The sequence below is a fragment of the Tripterygium wilfordii genome, chromosome 4 (assembly GCF_013401445.1).
Source record: "Tripterygium wilfordii isolate XIE 37 chromosome 4, ASM1340144v1, whole genome shotgun sequence".
Classification (NCBI taxonomy): Eukaryota; Viridiplantae; Streptophyta; class Magnoliopsida; order Celastrales; family Celastraceae; genus Tripterygium; species Tripterygium wilfordii.
This window is the reverse complement of record NC_052235.1, coordinates 7881069-7898813: the sequence shown is the minus strand read 5'-3', so window position 1 is coordinate 7898813 and position 17745 is coordinate 7881069. Positions and strand designations below refer to the sequence as shown.

At 39.5% G+C, this 17745-nt stretch overlaps 1 non-coding gene and 1 pseudogene across 1 annotated transcript; one reads left to right on the top strand and one right to left on the bottom strand.

The window, feature by feature from the left end:
* Positions 1 to 4525: 4525 nt before the first annotated feature.
* On the bottom strand, positions 4526 to 4632 carry LOC119998040. The gene has a single exon (XR_005468165.1). It is a non-coding gene; the product is annotated as a small nucleolar RNA R71 (small nucleolar RNA).
* Positions 4633 to 6487: 1855 nt separating this feature from the next.
* LOC119996896 overlaps positions 6488 to 17745 on the top strand; it is a 34871-nt pseudogene continuing 23613 nt past the window's right edge.

The window sequence follows — 17745 nt, the reverse complement described above, 5'->3', positions numbered from 1 at the left end:
AATTTGTTCCAAATTGCACACTCGATCAGATTTGTCCAATTTAGGACAGTCAATCTGCCCATGTGACATATAATCCCTATCCTTTGCTTGCCAATAAAAGCTGGACCTCCTGTTTTCTCTATCAAGTATATGACATTGGAAAGACTTCATACAGAACAATGTTTAGAAAAATGAAAAAGGTTGATTAAATATGACTCAAATTAACAACCCCATATCACAAAATCAATACACAAATGAATGTGTTTTCCGAACACTTAAGCAACTATATATAAATTATTGTTGACAAGTACATAAATGAATTCTATGCGGTACAAAAATAAGGGAAAACTTGGGAACTATCGAGAGAGGCTGGATAAACCTAATTTAAATAAAATACAAAAAATTAAACATCTAGATACAAAAATAAAGTTGAATGGCAAAACATTTTTAATTTTATTGATATAATTGTAATCGTAATAAATAATTTATAATGTGATGGAATGATTCTAATTATACCAATTAGTGTAATCTATGAATGGCAAGATATTTTTAATTTTATTGATATAATTGTAATCGTAATAAATAATTTATAATGTGATTGGAATGGTTCCAATTATACCAATTAGTGTAATCTATGAATGAAAAAATATTTTAATTTTATTGATATAATTGTAAATGTAATAAATACTTTATAATGTGATTGGAGTGATTCTAATTATACCAATTAGTGTAATCTATTAATGTTATTAGTATTATTCTGTTAATACTAAGTATAATTATTTATGAAACGGTTGAGGTATTTGAAACCCGACATCAAAAAATAAAAACATCCCAAAACTATGATGAGTTTGAAAATCAAAATCAAAATAGCTTCAAATGTTATAGAATCAATTTTTTTGCTTTTAAACGAATCAGATACCCTGCGAATGGTTTTGAAGTCCGTTGCTTTTGCCATCTCTACTTGAGACCAGCTCTATAAAAAACAATTTTAAAAAAAATGCTCGAGTCGGTTAATGTTGCTTTGTAAACGAGTTGGGGAACTACCTTACATTTTTTTTGTATTGGAAATTAGTTTACACTTGTCCAAAACATGAGTAACAAACTCCTCAATCAAGAATGTCCAAGGAATCCCCAGAATTAATGTTATACACTTGTTCCAATTCTCTTTTATAGGTTAATCGATATTGAAGCAATAGAGTACACACACACACATAAATAAATAAATAAATAAATAAATAAAAATATATATATATATATATATATATATATATATATTATTCCTTTTCCACTTTCAAGTTTCAATTGCCACATATATTATATGATGAACTAACAAGGTAATTAAATATTTTAGGGAAGCCCGATCGATCCACATGAAGATAGCATGCATACACGCATCCATCATGGGTCATTAGCGATTGAGGCCGGGCCACCAAGGTATATGTAATATGTAGTGGTTATTCTGGTCAATGAGTACGTCGTACAATTCTGGCTTTGGCTCCCATCTTATAAGTTGTTGGAATGGAACTTGAATGGGATGGTCTGGTTCATTATCAGTCATGATCTGTAAGCTGCAGATATAACATGCCTTGTCGTCTCCCTCGTGTCCAAAATGACCGGACCCCATCTCTGTCCAACGGTTGCATACCTCACCACCCCACTCTACACTAGTTAATTGACCTCCCAACTGAGAAAAGACATGATTTTTCCATTTTCCTATCACCTCATCATCAATCGTCAACCACCAATATTTTCCTTGTTCTGGATCCTGATTAAATTAATATAAAATCATAAATACATCATGATAGCATATAATGTGTGTGTGTATATATATATATATATATATAAATTAATTAATTGAATATAAATTAGGTGTGAGCTTACAGTCCATAAAAGAAACAGTCTGATGCTATCATCACCTTCATAAAGCTTCGGGAATACCTGATTTGAAGAAAAATGAAAATATTTTTGAGTATTTAATTACTTGCAACTTTTGCAAAAGAAAATTAATTTAATGATAAAAAAGAGAGACTAACATGCCATCCAACCGTAATGCTCTCAAATTCTTTTCCTAATCCAGTTTTGATTCGATTCGAACATGAGCTTGGCTGCACTGGTTATAATTCTCCATGCACCAATGGTTGTGCCTTGTTTATTGTTGCTGTCACCCCATATATGAATTTTGTTGCAGTCTCGCATGCTAGTATAACCATGCAAATATGCAAAATGAATGAGTGAAAACATTATTTAATCAATAAAACTTTTTAAAGTAGAAACTAAAATGACTGAAAAGACCTCAAGGGTTTCAACAGCCCTCGGAAGCTGATGAGTCGTTGTATGGGAATATCATTCTTAGTATGCACTGTCCTGTTTCTTGCATATTTCTTCCGTTTAAGTATTTGCGTAGGCACTTCCTTTTAATTAGAGAGGCAAAAACGATTAATTAATTAATATAGAGACGCATATTAAAATTATTATAAAATAATAAAAGTAGACACATGAATTAATTATATACTATTGATATGCCAATTATATTCATATAATTGTGCATCATTTTACATGAAATCTTGCATTGTTTAAGAGTTAATTCGAATTATATGCTGCTTAAAGAATGTTATTTGCACATTTCAGGTTCCGGAGCATAAATGGAAGAAAAGCAGCTTAATGGATAGGAATGAGCAAGAAATTGGACCCGGAGGGAAAAACCGATCGATCGGCCCAAATATCCGATCGATCGGATGCTGATTTAGCTGAATTGGACAGTGGAAAATTCCGATCGATCGGGCCAAAAACCGATCGATCGGCCAGAGTAGTCTCGCGAATTTTTAGGCCTTTAATTGTCCGAAATTAACCTAAAGTCAAGGAAGACCAGCTCAAAACGACATAATCCTGTGAGATAAACGACTCTGGGTCGTGGGGAGTATAAAAGGAATAAGTTGCTAGGTTTTGGGGGGTTGGAACTTTGGAGAAATTCTCTCAAGCTTGGACGGCAGCCCTTGGGAGCTCAAGCTGGAATTTCAGGGGTTTCATCTAATTTCTTCTCATTTCTTGTATTAAATGACTGCTAGTATGGATTTCAAGTTGTATTTCGTGATTATGAGGAACTAATCCTCTAACTAGGGGTCCTAATGGAACCCCTCTTTGAATGTTGAATGAACTTGATTTTTAGTCTTTAATCTCTCTTATTGTTGTTGATTTTCTATGGATACACTTATTGCTTTCAAATGCTTGATCACCATTTGAATGATTTTTAGCTTGAGTTGAGTCCGGAAGGATAGGCCTAAAGTTGCAAGAATCCATAGAAAACATAAGTTGAATGAACCATAGAAATATAGGTTTATGACTTATGCAATTGTTAAGTGATTTCCATTGATCTTAATGGGTTTACAATGTACTAATCCGAGTGTTAGGAATAACCCGGATTTATGTTGAAAACACATTCGATGTATCTAGGAATAGAACATTGAATAGAGTGGGAAATTGATTGTCAACAACTAATTTGAGAATTGAGAGTTAAAGAATCAATGGAGTTCAATTGGATGAGAGGTGGTGAAATTAGGAACCCTAGTGTTTAACTTTCTTGGAAATCAAATTGTCGTTTGTTGTTAGTTAATTGTTCAATTTGTTACTTACTTAGTGATTTTGCAGTTGCTTGTTAGCTTTGAATGACCACAATCACAATTCGCATTGCCAATTAGTGTAATAATTGTTTGAATTGACTTTGAATTTGAATTTGCCAAAATATCCTCGTGGGAACGATACTCTACTAATTCTTTATTACTTGTGCGACTTGTCCGCTTGCGAATAATTTCACAACAAGTTTTTGGCGCCGTTGCCGGGGATTGAGGCAAAATTTTTATTTTTGTGTCAATTTAGGAAATTTTTGTGCTAATTCGGTTTTTAATTTTCTGCAGAAATTCTTTCCTCTTGTATGAGCTTGGGAACACGTTCTTCTAATCCAGAATTAATTGCTATTGATTTGGAGATTGAAAGGACTCTTCACAATCTTAGACGAGAGCTTATTAATAATCAAATGGAAGGCTTTGGGGACAATCAAGGAAGGGGAAATCTTGGTGATCTTGGTGGAGCTGTAAATGTGAATGGTGGCAATGGTAATGGTGGAGGTGTTAATGTAAGACATGGTGATGATGAGGTTGAAGGTCCGCCTAGGCAATTTGATCCTCGCTCTCTCGAGGATTGTGCTAGGCCTACTTGGGACACAAATCCTTCAAGCATCCGCTATCCCCCTATCAATGCTACTAATTTTGAGATCAAGCCGGCTATCATCAACATTATCTCCCATTCAGTGGTTTTCTATGGTCTCCCTAATGAAGAGCCCAACATTCATCTTCGCTCTTTTTTGCATGTGTGCACTACTTTTGGGATTAACGGAGCTTCTAAGGATGCTATCTTGTTGAGGTTATTCCCATTTTCTTTGAGGGACAAGGCTAAGGGATGGTTGATGTCATTGCCTCCCAACTCTATCACCACTTGGGATGAGATGGCGGAGCAATTCTTGACGAAATTCTTTCCTCCAAGCAAGGCGGTGCTAATTAGGGCGGATATCATGTCTTTTGCCCAAAAGGATTTTGAATCATTTTATGAGGCTTGGGAACGCTTTAAAGGAATTATTCGAAGTTGCCCAAATCATGGCCTCCCGGAATGGGTAGTGTACCAAGCTTTTTATAATGGGTTGAGCATGCATACTAAGGAGACTATTAATGCAGCTGCGGGAGGTTCATTCATGACCAAGAATCAAGAGGAGGCTAGAGAATTACTGGAAAAAGTGGCCAAAACCACTAACTCTTGGTCTTCGGAGAGGGGGAATCCAAAGCAAGGAGGAAGTTTTAGAGATGATGAAGTTATGTCTACCTTGGCTATAATGGCAAAGAAGATTGAGGCATTGACACTAAATCAAGCTCAAGGAGTACATGCTATGCAAAGCACACCTTCTCATATGTCTTGTGATTATTGTTGTAGTACTAACCATCAAACCGGAGAATGCTTGATCACTAATGCATCTTCGTCTCAAGGTGAGCAAGTTAATGCTATTGGAGGTGGATATTACAGTCGGCCCCGAAATGATCCATACTCAAACTTCTATAATCCGGGGTTTCGGAATCATCCAAACTTCTCTTGGAGCAACAATAAAAATGTGCAAACCCCCCCCCTCAACAAATTCAGCCACAAGAGAAAAGGAGGGATATCGATGAAATGTTTGCTAAAATGGCCGGAAGTATGGAGGCATTAGCCAACAACACCAACAATTTCATTAGCAAGACTGATTCTGCATTACAAACTCAAGCATCAATGATTCAGAATCAAGGGGCATCTATTAGAAATCTTGAAATACAAGTGGGGCAGCTATCATTGTTATGCTATCACCTTACGGAATGGGAATCTAGTAAAAACTGCTGCTGATCTCGATGCTGAAAAAGCGGAAAAATTGAAAGATGTAGAATTGTAGAAAAATGCAGTTGAGGAAGAACAGAGTCCAAATCCGATCGATCGGACCTCATACCCGATCGATCGGAGCTCTGAAGTTGAAAATGAGACAGGAGAAAAATCCGATCGATCGGCCACAATTCCGATCGATCGGACAACTGCAGTCCAAAATGAAAGTGTTGAAAATATGCAGAAAAGCAAGGATGTGCAGTCCCGGTATGCAGTTGAATTGGATTGGCCTGATAGTTCATTGCCAGCACCTCCAGTTAAAGCATATGTACCTCCAATTCCTTTTCCACAAAGGTTGAAAAACACCAAGACAGATTCTCAATTCTCAAAGTTTCTTGATGTGTTCAAGAAATTGCAGATAAACATACCTTTTGCCGACGCTTTGGAGCAGATGCCCAGCTATGCCAAGTTTATGAAGGAGATTCTTTCTAAGAAGCGGAGGTTGAAGGATTATGAGAGTGTCCAGTTGACAGAGGAGTGTAGTGCAATAGTGCAGCAAAAGCTTCCAATTAAGAAGAAAGATCCAGGAAGTTTCACTATTCCTTGCACTATTGGCAGTACAGTGATTGAAAGGGCATTATGTGATTTGGGAGCTAGTATCAATTTAATGCCACTATCGATAGCCAAGCTCATTGGCTTGCATGAAATCAGCCCCACTACAATGTCTCTTATCATGGCGGATCGATCTATTAAACATCCTCGGGGTATCATTGAGGATGTTCTTGTCAAAGTAGACAAATTGGTTTTTCCGGTGGATTTTGTAATTCTTGATATGGAGGAAGATTCTAATACTCCAATTATTTTGGGGAGACCTTTCTTGCGTACGGGGAGGACTCTTATTGATGTGGAACAAGGTACTTTGGTATTGAGAATTGCGGATGAAGAAGTCACGTTCAAAGTGTTTGACACTACCAAGTACCCGAATGAAGAGGAATCTTGTCTTTACATAGACTCGGTGGACCATATTTTGGCTCATACTTATTCCATAAATTCTTGCCAAGACCCTCTTGAGTCTTGTTTGGTGAATAGAGATGCTCTCGAATATGGTGATGATGAAATGGTGGAGTTTATGAATTGGTTAGAATCGATGCAAGAGGCTAAACCAAGAAGATTCCAGCGATTTGAACCGCTTGGTGTCTTGTCTTCAAGGCCACAACCAAGTATCATAGAAGCTCCAACACTCACTTTGAAACCTCTTCCGTCTCATCTTCGGTATGCTTACTTGGGGAATTCTACTACCTTGCCGGTTATTATCTCTTCGAAGTTGAATACGGAAGAAGAGGACAAACTTTTAAGAGTATTGAGGGAGCACAAAATGGCTTTGGGGTGGACAATAGCAGATATTCGGGGAATCAGCCCCACTATGTGTATGCATCGTATTCTAATGGAGGAGGATTACAAGTCTTCGGTGGAACATCAACGCCGACTAAATCCCAATATGAAAGATGTAGTAAAAGCTGAAATTTTAAAACTTCTTGATGCAGGAATTATTTACCCTGTTTCAGATAGTTCTTGGGTAAGTCCGGTGCAAGTAGTTCCCAAAAAGGGTGGAATCACAGTGGTGAAGAATGAGAAGAATGAATTGATTCCCACCCGGACTACGACCGGTTGGCGAGTTTGCATTGATTATAGGAAGCTCAACAATGCCACTAGGAAGGATCACTTTCCTTTACCCTTTATTGATCAAATGCTCGAGAGGCTTTCGGGATATTCTTATTATTGCTTCTTGGATGGTTATTCGGGGTACAATCAAATCCCCATTGCTCCGGAAGACCAAGAAAAGACCACTTTTACTTGTCCTTTTGGCACTGTTGCTTATAAAAGGATGCCTTTCGGCTTATGTAATGCGCCGGCCACCTTTCAACGGTGTACGATGAGTATTTTCAGTGATATGGTGGAGCACACAATTGAGGTATTCATGGATGATTTTTCTGTTTTTGGCTCATCATTTGACTCTTGTTTGAAAAATTTATCTATGGTGCTCCAAAGATGTGAAGAGACTAATTTAGTGCTCAATTGGGAGAAATGCCATTTCATGGTGCAAGAAGGGATAGTCTTTGGGCATCGAATTTCTCAAAAGGGCATTGAAGTGGACAGAGCTAAAATTGAACTTATTGAGAAACTCCCTCCACCAACTTCGGTTAAAGAGGTGAGAAGTTTCTTGGGGCATGCGGGCTTCTATAGGCGTTTCATCAAGGATTTTTCGAAAATCACAAAGCCTTTGTGTGAATTATTGTTGAAAGATGTTAAGTTTCATTTTACAAAGGAGTGCTTGGAAGCCTATACCACTCTCAAGGAAAGGCTTACTACAGCCCCTATTATCACTTCTCCGGATTGGAACATTCCATTTGAGCTCATGTGTGATGCTAGTGACTACGCTATGGGAGCGGTTCTCGGTCAAAGGAAGAATAAAATTTTGTATGTTATTTACTATGCTAGCCGTACTCTAAATGATGCTCAACTCAATTACACAACAACGGAGAAAGAACTTTTGGCGGTTGTCTTTGCTCTTGACAAGTTCCGCTCATACTTGATTGGCTCTAAAGTCATTGTATACACTGATCATGCAGCCTTGCGCTATTTATTAATGAAGAAGGAAGCCAAGCCAAGGTTGATTCGATGGATTCTTCTATTGCAAGAATTTGACTTGGAAATTCGAGATAAAAAGGGATCCGAGAATGTGGTGGCGGATCACTTATCTAGAATATTGGAGGGGCGTGAAGAAGCGACCATTCCTATCAACGAAACATTTCCAGATGAACAATTGTTTGCTATTCACTCTTCTACAATTCCTTGGTATGCTGATTTTGTAAATTATTTGGCCAAGGAGATCCTTCCTCCGGATTTATCTCACTCTCAAAGGAAAAGATTCCTCTATCTTGTTCGGTTTTATTATTGGGAGGAGCCTTTCTTATGGAAGCAATGTATGGATCAAATTATTCGTCGGTGTGTTCCGGAGGAAGAAATGATTAGTATCTTGAAGCATTGCCACTCATTTCCATGTGGTGGTCATTTTGGCGGTAACAAAACGGCAGCTAAGGTCTTGCAATCCGGTTTTTATTGGCCTACTTTGTTTAAAGATGCCCACTCATTTGTTCTTGCTTGTGATGAATGTCAACGTACTGGGAATATTTCAAATCGAAATCAAATGCCTTTAACCAATATTCTCGAGGTGGAGCTTTTTGATGTGTGGGGCATAGATTTTATGGGGCCATTCCCTAATTCTTTGGGAAATTACTATATCCTTGTGGCGGTTGACTATGTTTCTAAATGGGTGGAGGCCATGGCGTTACCCACCAATGATTCAAAAGGGGTGTTGAAGTTTTTGAAGAAGAATATTTTTACAAGATTTGGTACCCCGAGGGCGATTATTAGTGATGGGGGTACCCACTTTTGCAACCGGCAATTCAATTCCTTGCTTGCCAAATATGGCATTACTCACAAGGTAGCTACTCCTTACCATCCTCAAACAAGTGGCCAAGTGGAGATTTCTAATAGGGAGTTGAAGAAAATTCTTGAAAAAACGGTCAATGCTTCAAGGAAGGATTGGTCTTTAAAGCTAGATGATGCTTTGTGGGCTTACCGTACAGCTTTCAAAACTCCTATTGGCATGTCTCCCTTCCGCTTGGTATTTGGGAAAGCTTGTCATCTCCCGGTTGAATTGGAGCACAAAGCCTTTTGGGCTATTAAATTTCTGAATTTTGACATGACTAGTGCGGGAGAACAACGGTTATTGCAATTGAATGAGCTTGATGAAATTCGCCTCGATGCTTATGAGAATGCAAAAATCTATAAGGAGCGGACCAAGAAATGGCATGATAGTCATATTGTTCGGAAGGAGTTCAAGGTGGGGCAACAAGTGCTGCTATTCAATTCAAGACTCCGTCTATTTCCGGGCAAGCTCAAATCGCGATGGTCCGGACCTTTTATAGTTACCGCGGTGTTTCCTCATGGCGCCGTTGAGATAAAGCATGAAACAATGGGAACTTCATTCAAGGTGAATGGGCAGAGATTGAAGCTTTATTATGCAGCTGAATTTTCTGGAGGGAAAGTCACTCTTCCTCTCCAAAATCCACATCAATGAGCAAGCCGTAGTCGGGCCATCGACTATAAACTAGGCGTTTGTTGGGAGGCAACCCAACCGGGGTACTTTCGTTCCCTAATTTCTTTTGCATTGCTTTATTTTCATGTACATATTTGTTTTGCTTGTTTTGAAAACTGCCTGGGTTGGATTGGAAGTGTTTTGGTGCAGGATATGCATAATTGTGCAAATATGGACAGGGGTAAATTCCGATCGATCGGAATTTAATTCCGATCGATCGGAGCGGGTAAGTAACCAATTGACCCGTGGGAAAATCCGATCGATCCGATCTTAAGTCCGATCGATCGGACGCGTGGGCCAGGGTTTTTAAAGACCCCAGCCCGCGCCGCGCCCTTACCCCTTCTCTCTTTTCTCTCTTGTTCTCTCACTCGAGCCCGGTTCTTCCCCCTTCTTCATCATTTTTCTTTCACGTTTTCTTTCATTCATTTCTCTCACTTGGGTTCATCTCCCTCTCAGGTATGATGCCTTCACTCTTCCTTCGCATTTAAATTTTGAGATTGTGTGCTGCCATATGTTGATATTTCTTGATAATTGGAGATTTGGGGGAGGTTGGCTGTATGGACTGATTGAGCATGGATTCGAAGTGTCTGAATGTTTTGTTTGCTCTTATTCCATCATTATTTCTAGGATACAAGGGAAGCCATGACTATTTTGCACTTTGTTCTTGATTTGTATTCATTGTGCACACAACGTGTTCGATGAAATGTCTCAACCATGTTTGAGTGCTTGCAATTATCACGTTCCAATTTTGATATGCTCTAATGACCTGTATGAGTGTTTTCTTGCCAATTTGAACTGTTCTTCACTATTGCAATATGCCCGCGCTCAAGTTCTCATTTTCATGCCTAACGTGTTTAGTAAAATGTCTCACCTACTTTTCTTTGTTTGAAATTGCAAATTCACACCCGTTTCTTTGTATGCTCACGTCCATTGCTCCATTATATACATATATATCATGTTGGGTCGTGCATTGAGGGATTTTGGTGTGTATTTGCCCATTATTGATTTTTGCACAAAGTTTCTGATGCGTGTGGTATTGGGTGAGATTATGTCTTCCACATTTGAAGTGCGGGGTTTGTTTGAATGATATTACTATTTTGAAATGGATGCCTGTGGGAACTTGAATTTGTTAGATGTATCCGACCTTGTTGTCCTTGTGTTTTCTATATTTTTGCATTATGCTCTCATTTGTTTTCGTCTTTTGCAGAATGGGACGACGCAAGACAGCTGAGGCGTCCGGTTCCACCACACCACCACCCTCCCCCAAGCGAGCGCGAGGCACTACAAAGAAGACTTTGGCACCTCCGCGTCCGTGACCTTCGGAGGATAACTTTGCTTCTACCCGTATTGAGCCAGATTGGAGGATTGATATTGCTATCATGATGCAGCAGCTGAACTTGTGGGCCAGGAATTATTTACATCGCGCCCGGTTAGACTTCTTATGGGACTATGCTCCGACCGCGATTGTTGTGTATCCCACCTTGATCCGAGCATTTTACCGTACTTTGCGCACGGTTGATTCCCACGAGGGCGACGACGGTCCCGAGCATTACACTGTGAGAATACCCAAGGGTGACAGAGGAGCAGTTTCATATACCTTCACTACTGCGGATATATGTGCTGCTCTTGGCTATCCATCTTCTTATTCAGAGAATCTCCCTGTTGGCCCTCCGGTAGAGGTGGACCACACCACCATGTTCCACACATTGGTTCCGGATCCAGCTGTCCGACAGAAGAATAGACAAGCTGCCACGAGAGGCTCCATCCCCTCCCGCCTATGGGTTATTGACAGTATGATAAAGAAAAATTTATGGCCCCATGGCCATAAATCTAAGAGACGCGGCCCAGCCTTGGAGTTACTTTATTTCTTCCATCAGGAGTGCTGGTTTGATATTGGCTATTATTTTGTGCGCGCCATGCTGCACTGCACCACGGAGGTGCGTGAGGGGAAAAAGATGCAGTTGTTCTTTCCCCGGTTGATCACTCGTTTGCTCGGCCATTTGGGCTACCAGCTACCAGCCACCGGCGATGCTGCTCCTTTTCTTTCTGAGCTCTCCCCAGCCGACTGGAATCTGCGTACTGGTCATCTCCCTCCAGCTGTTGATCCGGCTGCTGAGCCGACTGATTCCAGTCCCCCGTCCAGTCCGGCTGAGCCATCACATGTTCGCTCTACTGAGGAGCGGTTAGAGGCCATTGAGATGTTTCAGATAGAGACACGTGACCAGCTGGCTGCTATTCGTGCTCAGCAGTCGGAGATGGTTGCTCTTTTACGCCAGCTGTCCATGCAGTCTTCTTCTGCGCCAGCTGCTCCTGCACCTGCTTCTGCTGGGCCATCCACTGTTTCTTTTCCATCCAGGCGTCGTTCCTTCTGAGATCGCCCAGGTTGTTTTATTCCTCTCTTCCCTACTGTGTAGTCCTAGTTTGAAACACTGAGGACAGTGTTCACATCCAGTGTGGGGGTGGGAAGGGAAAACTTTTATTAGATTATGTTAGTCCTTTTAGTGTGTTTTTCTTCTCTTTTAGAACCTTTGAATTTTATGGTAGTGTAACTTTTTCTTTGGAAACTTTTAGTGTTGCTTTCCCCCTCTATGATGCTTATTTTTAATGTGTTCATTGCATTGGAGATGAATTATGGCTTAGAAAGTTGATATTGTTGCTTTTCAAAAACTTGTGGCCAAAGGATCAAATTGAAAACTTTTTGGTAGTGCACATCCATTATTTAGCAAATTGTGGAGACTTGAACCAATGTGAGTTTTTGAACCATTCGTTTCTCAATGAGTGATATAAATCAACTCTATTGTTTTTATTCTGCTCACTATAATATTTGCTTGATCTCATTATTCTTCATCTCGGTTGCTTACTAAGTACTCATTGAATGACATTACATCCAAATCACTTTCATGTGGGAAATTCAATAGTGTTCTTGAAAAATGAGAGTAAGGCCATTTTTGGATCTATAAATACCTTTTTCATCATATTTTATACATGCTATCCATTGCACCCTTTTTGAAGCCAAACACTGACCTTTTATTCATAGCCAACTTCCATGCTTCTTATTGTGGAGGAAGAATTATTTATGTTAAATGAAAAATTGGAATGATATATGCTGAATTTCTTTTGGTCATCGAGGGAGTGTGGATGGATGTTGTAGTTTCTTTTGGAAGAAGTGTGGGGGGGGTATTGACTGATAGAAAAGAAGAAACAGGAGCATGCAATTTGATTGTTGATTTAAAAAAAAAAAAAAAAAAAAAAACAATTGCAAGTGCATGTGACTCTATATTTGTGAATTGATTGTGAAGGAAAGGGAATGATGGAAGAATGGAAAGATAGTGAAGTATGGAGAAAAATTTGAATGACATTTCTTTGTGTAATGATCCTCCACTAATTCAAAATTCTATACCCTTTGCCCTTCTCATCTAGCCTTTACCCTACATTACAAGCTTAAAAAGTCCCACTTGATTTTGAGAATGCTTTGGATTTGAACACAAGTTGGTGAATAAGGATGTTGGTCAATTGCTTGGTTAAGTGACATCCATTCATGAGATCATTTCATTTGTTTCTTAAGCTTTCATTACATTATTGCATGTGGGAATTCTAAGTTCTTGTTTATAATATTCCGCCCACATGCACTTGAGAGAAACACTTAGCCACTTCAGTGCGATTTTGCTTGCGAGTGAATATCTGTGAGACTTGAAGTTGAAGCTAAAAACTTTGTAATGTGCTGTGTTTTCTGCTAGAGTTTGATTTATAATCCTAAGGCTGTCAAAAAGATTACTGAGCTACAGTTTTGTTGATGCTTCTCCTTTGTCTTTGAATTACTTTCATTCCTGAGAGTGTGGGAAAGTTTTAAAATTCCTTTCATTCTTGATTCTGGAGTTACTCGAGGACGAGCAAAGATTAAGTGTGGGGGTATTTGATATGCCAATTATATTCATATAATTGTGCATCCTTTTACATGAAATCTTGCATTGTTTAAGAGTTAATTTGAATTATATGCTGCTTAAAGAATGTTATTTGCACATTTCAGGTTCCGGAGCATAAATGGAAGAAAAGCAGCTTAATGGATAGGAATGAGCAAGAAATTGGACCCGGAGGGAAAAACCGATCGATCGGCCCAAATATCCGATCGATCGGATGCTGATTTAGCTGAATTGGACAGTGGAAAATTCCGATCGATCGGGCCAAAAACCGATCGATCGGCTAGAGTAGTCTCGCGAATTTTTAGGCCTTTAATTGTCCGAAATTAACCTAAAGTCAAGGAAGACCAGCTCAAAACGACATAATCCTGTGAGATAAACGACTCTGGGTCGTGGGGAGTATAAAAGGAATAAGTTGCTAGGTTTTGGGGGGTTGGAACTTTGGAGAAATTCTCTCAAGCTTGGACGGCAGCCCTTGGGAGCTCAAGCTGGAATTTCAGGGGTTTCATCTAATTTCTTCTCATTTCTTGTATTAAATGACTGCTAGTATGGATTTCAAGTTGTATTTCGTGATTATGAGGAACTAATCCTCTAACTAGGGGTCCTAATGGAACCCCTCTTTGAATGTTGAATGAACTTGATTTTTAGTCTTTAATCTCTCTTATTGTTGTTGATTTTCTATGGATACACTTATTGCTTTCAAATGCTTGATCACCATTTGAATGATTTTTAGCTTGAGTTGAGTCCGGAAGGATAGGCCTAAGGTTGCAAGAATCCATAGAAAACATAAGTTGAATGAACCATAGAAATATAGGTTTATGACTTATGCAATTGTTAAGTGATTTCCATTGATCTTAATGGGTTTACAATGTACTAATCCGAGTGTTAGGAATAACCCGGATTTATGTTGAAAACACATTCGATGTATCTAGGAATAGAACATTGAATAGAGTGGGAAATTGATTGTCAACAACTAATTTGAGAATTGAGAGTTAAAGAATCAATGGAGTTCAATTGGATGAGAGGTGGTGAAATTAGGAACCCTAGTGTTTAACTTTCTTGGAAATCAAATTGTCGTTTGTTGTTAGTTAATTGTTCAATTTGTTACTTACTTAGTGATTTTGCAGTTGCTTGTTAGCTTTGAATGACCACAATCACAATTCGCATTGCCAATTAGTGTAATAATTGTTTGAATTGACTTTGAATTTGAATTTGCCAAAATATCCTCGTGGGAACGATACTCTACTCATTCTTTATTACTTGTGCGACTTGTCCGCTTGCGAATAATTTCACAACAAGTTTTTGGCGCCGTTGCCGGGGATTGAGGCAAAATTTTTATTTTTGTGTCAATTTAGGAAATTTTTGTGCTAATTCGGTTTTTAATTTTCTGCAGAAATTCTTTCCTCTTGTATGAGCTTGGGAACACGTTCTTCTAATCCAGAATTAATTGCTATTGATTTGGAGATTGAAAGGACTCTTCACAATCTTAGACGAGAGCTTATTAATAATCAAATGGAAGGCTTTGGGGACAATCAAGGAAGGGGAAATCTTGGTGATCTTGGTGGAGCTGTAAATGTGAATGGTGGCAATGGTAATGGTGGAGGTGTTAATGTAAGACATGGTGATGATGAGGTTGAAGGTCCTCCTAGGCAATTTGATCCTCGCTCTCTCGAGGATTGTGCTAGGCCTACTTGGGACACAAATCCTTCAAGCATCCGCTATCCCCCTATCAATGCTACTAATTTTGAGATCAAGCCGGCTATCATCAACATTATCTCCCATTCAGTGGTTTTCTATGGTCTCCCTAATGAAGAGCCCAACATTCATCTTCGCTCTTTTTTGCATGTGTGCACTACTTTTGGGATTAACGGAGCTTCTAAGGATGCTATCTTGTTGAGGTTATTCCCATTTTCTTTGAGGGACAAGGCTAAGGGATGGTTGATGTCATTGCCTCCCAACTCTATCACCACTTGGGATGAGATGGCGGAGCAATTCTTGACGAAATTCTTTCCTCCAAGCAAGGCGGTGCTAATTAGGGCGGATATCATGTCTTTTGCCCAAAAGGATTTTGAATCATTTTATGTGGCTTGGGAACGCTTTAAAGGAATTATTCGAAGTTGCCCAAATCATGGCCTCCCGGAATGGGTAGTGTACCAAGCTTTTTATAATGGGTTGAGCATGCATACTAAGGAGACTATTAATGCAGCTGCGGGAGGTTCATTCATGACCAAGAATCAAGAGGAGGCTAGAGAATTACTGGAAAAAGTGGCCAAAACCACTAACTCTTGGTCTTCGGAGAGGGGGAATCCAAAGCAAGGAGGAAGTTTTAGAGATGATGAAGTTATGTCTACCTTGGCTATAATGGCAAAGAAGATTGAGGCATTGACACTAAATCAAGCTCAAGGAGTACATGCTATGCAAAGCACACCTTCTCATATGTCTTGTGATTATTGTTGTAGTACTAACCATCAAACCGGAGAATGCTTGATCACTAATGCATCTTCGTCTCAAGGTGAGCAAGTTAATGCTATTGGAGGTGGATATTACAGTCGGCCCCGAAATGATCCATACTCAAACTTCTATAATCCGGGGTTTCGGAATCATCCAAACTTCTCTTGGAGCAACAATAAAAATGTGCAAACCCCCCCCTCAACAAATTCAGCCACAAGAGAAAAGGAGGGATATCGATGAAATGTTTGCTAAAATGGCCGGAAGTATGGAGGCATTAGCCAACAACACCAACAATTTCATTAGCAAGACTGATTCTGCATTACAAACTCAAGCATCAATGATTCAGAATCAAGGGGCATCTATTAGAAATCTTGAAATACAAGTGGGGCAGCTATCATTGTTATGCTATCACCTTACGGAATGGGAATCTAGTAAAAACTGCTGCTGATCTCGATGCTGAAAAAGCGGAAAAATTGAAAGATGTAGAATTGCAGAAAAATGCAGTTGAGGAAGAACAGAGTCCAAATCCGATCGATCGGACCTCATACCCGATCGATCGGAGCTCTGAAGTTGAAAATGAGACAGGAGAAAAATCCGATCGATCGGCCACAATTCCGATCGATCGGACAACTGCAGTCCAAAATGAAAGTGTTGAAAATATGCAGAAAAGCAAGGATGTGCAGTCCCGGTATGCAGTTGAATTGGATTGGCCTGATAGTTCATTGCCAGCACCTCCAGTTAAAGCATATGTACCTCCAATTCCTTTTCCACAAAGGTTGAAAAACACCAAGACAGATTCTCAATTCTCAAAGTTTCTTGATGTGTTCAAGAAATTGCAGATAAACATACCTTTTGCCGACGCTTTGGAGCAGATGCCCAGCTATGCCAAGTTTATGAAGGAGATTCTTTCTAAGAAGCGGAGGTTGAAGGATTATGAGAGTGTCCAGTTGAGAGAGGAGTGTAGTGCAATAGTGCAGCAAAAGCTTCCAATTAAGAAGAAAGATCCAGGAAGTTTCACTATTCCTTGCACTATTGGCAGTACAGTGATTGAAAGGGCATTATGTGATTTGGGAGCTAGTATCAATTTAATGCCACTATCGATAGCCAAGCTCATTGGCTTGCATGAAATCAGCCCCACTACAATGTCTCTTATCATGGCGGATCGATCTATTAAACATCCTCGGGGTATCATTGAGGATGTTCTTGTCAAAGTAGACAAATTGGTTTTTCCGGTGGATTTTGTAATTCTTGATATGGAGGAAGATTCTAATACTCCAATTATTTTGGGGAGACCTTTCTTACGTACGGGGAGGACTCTTATTGATGTGGAACAAGGTACTTTGGTATTGAGAATTGCGGATGAAGAAGTCACGTTCAAAGTGTTTGACACTACCAAGTACCCGAATGAAGAGGAATCTTGTCTTTACATAGACTCGGTGGACCATATTTTGGCTCATACTTATTCCATAAATTCTTGCCAAGACCCTCTTGAGTCTTGTTTGGTGAATAGAGATGCTCTCGAATATGGTGATGATGAAATGGTGGAGTTTATGAATTGGTTAGAATCGATGCAAGAGGCTAAACCAAGAAGATTCCAGCGATTTGAACCGCTTGGTGTCTTGTCTTCAAGGCCACAACCAAGTATCATAGAAGCTCCAACACTCACTTTGAAACCTCTTCCGTCTCATCTTCGGTATGCTTACTTGGGGAATTCTACTACCTTGCCGGTTATTATCTCTTCGAAGTTGAATACGAAAGAAGAGGACAAACTTTTAAGAGTATTGAGGGAGCACAAAATGGCTTTGGGGTGGACAATAGCAGATATTCGGGGAATCAGCCCCACTA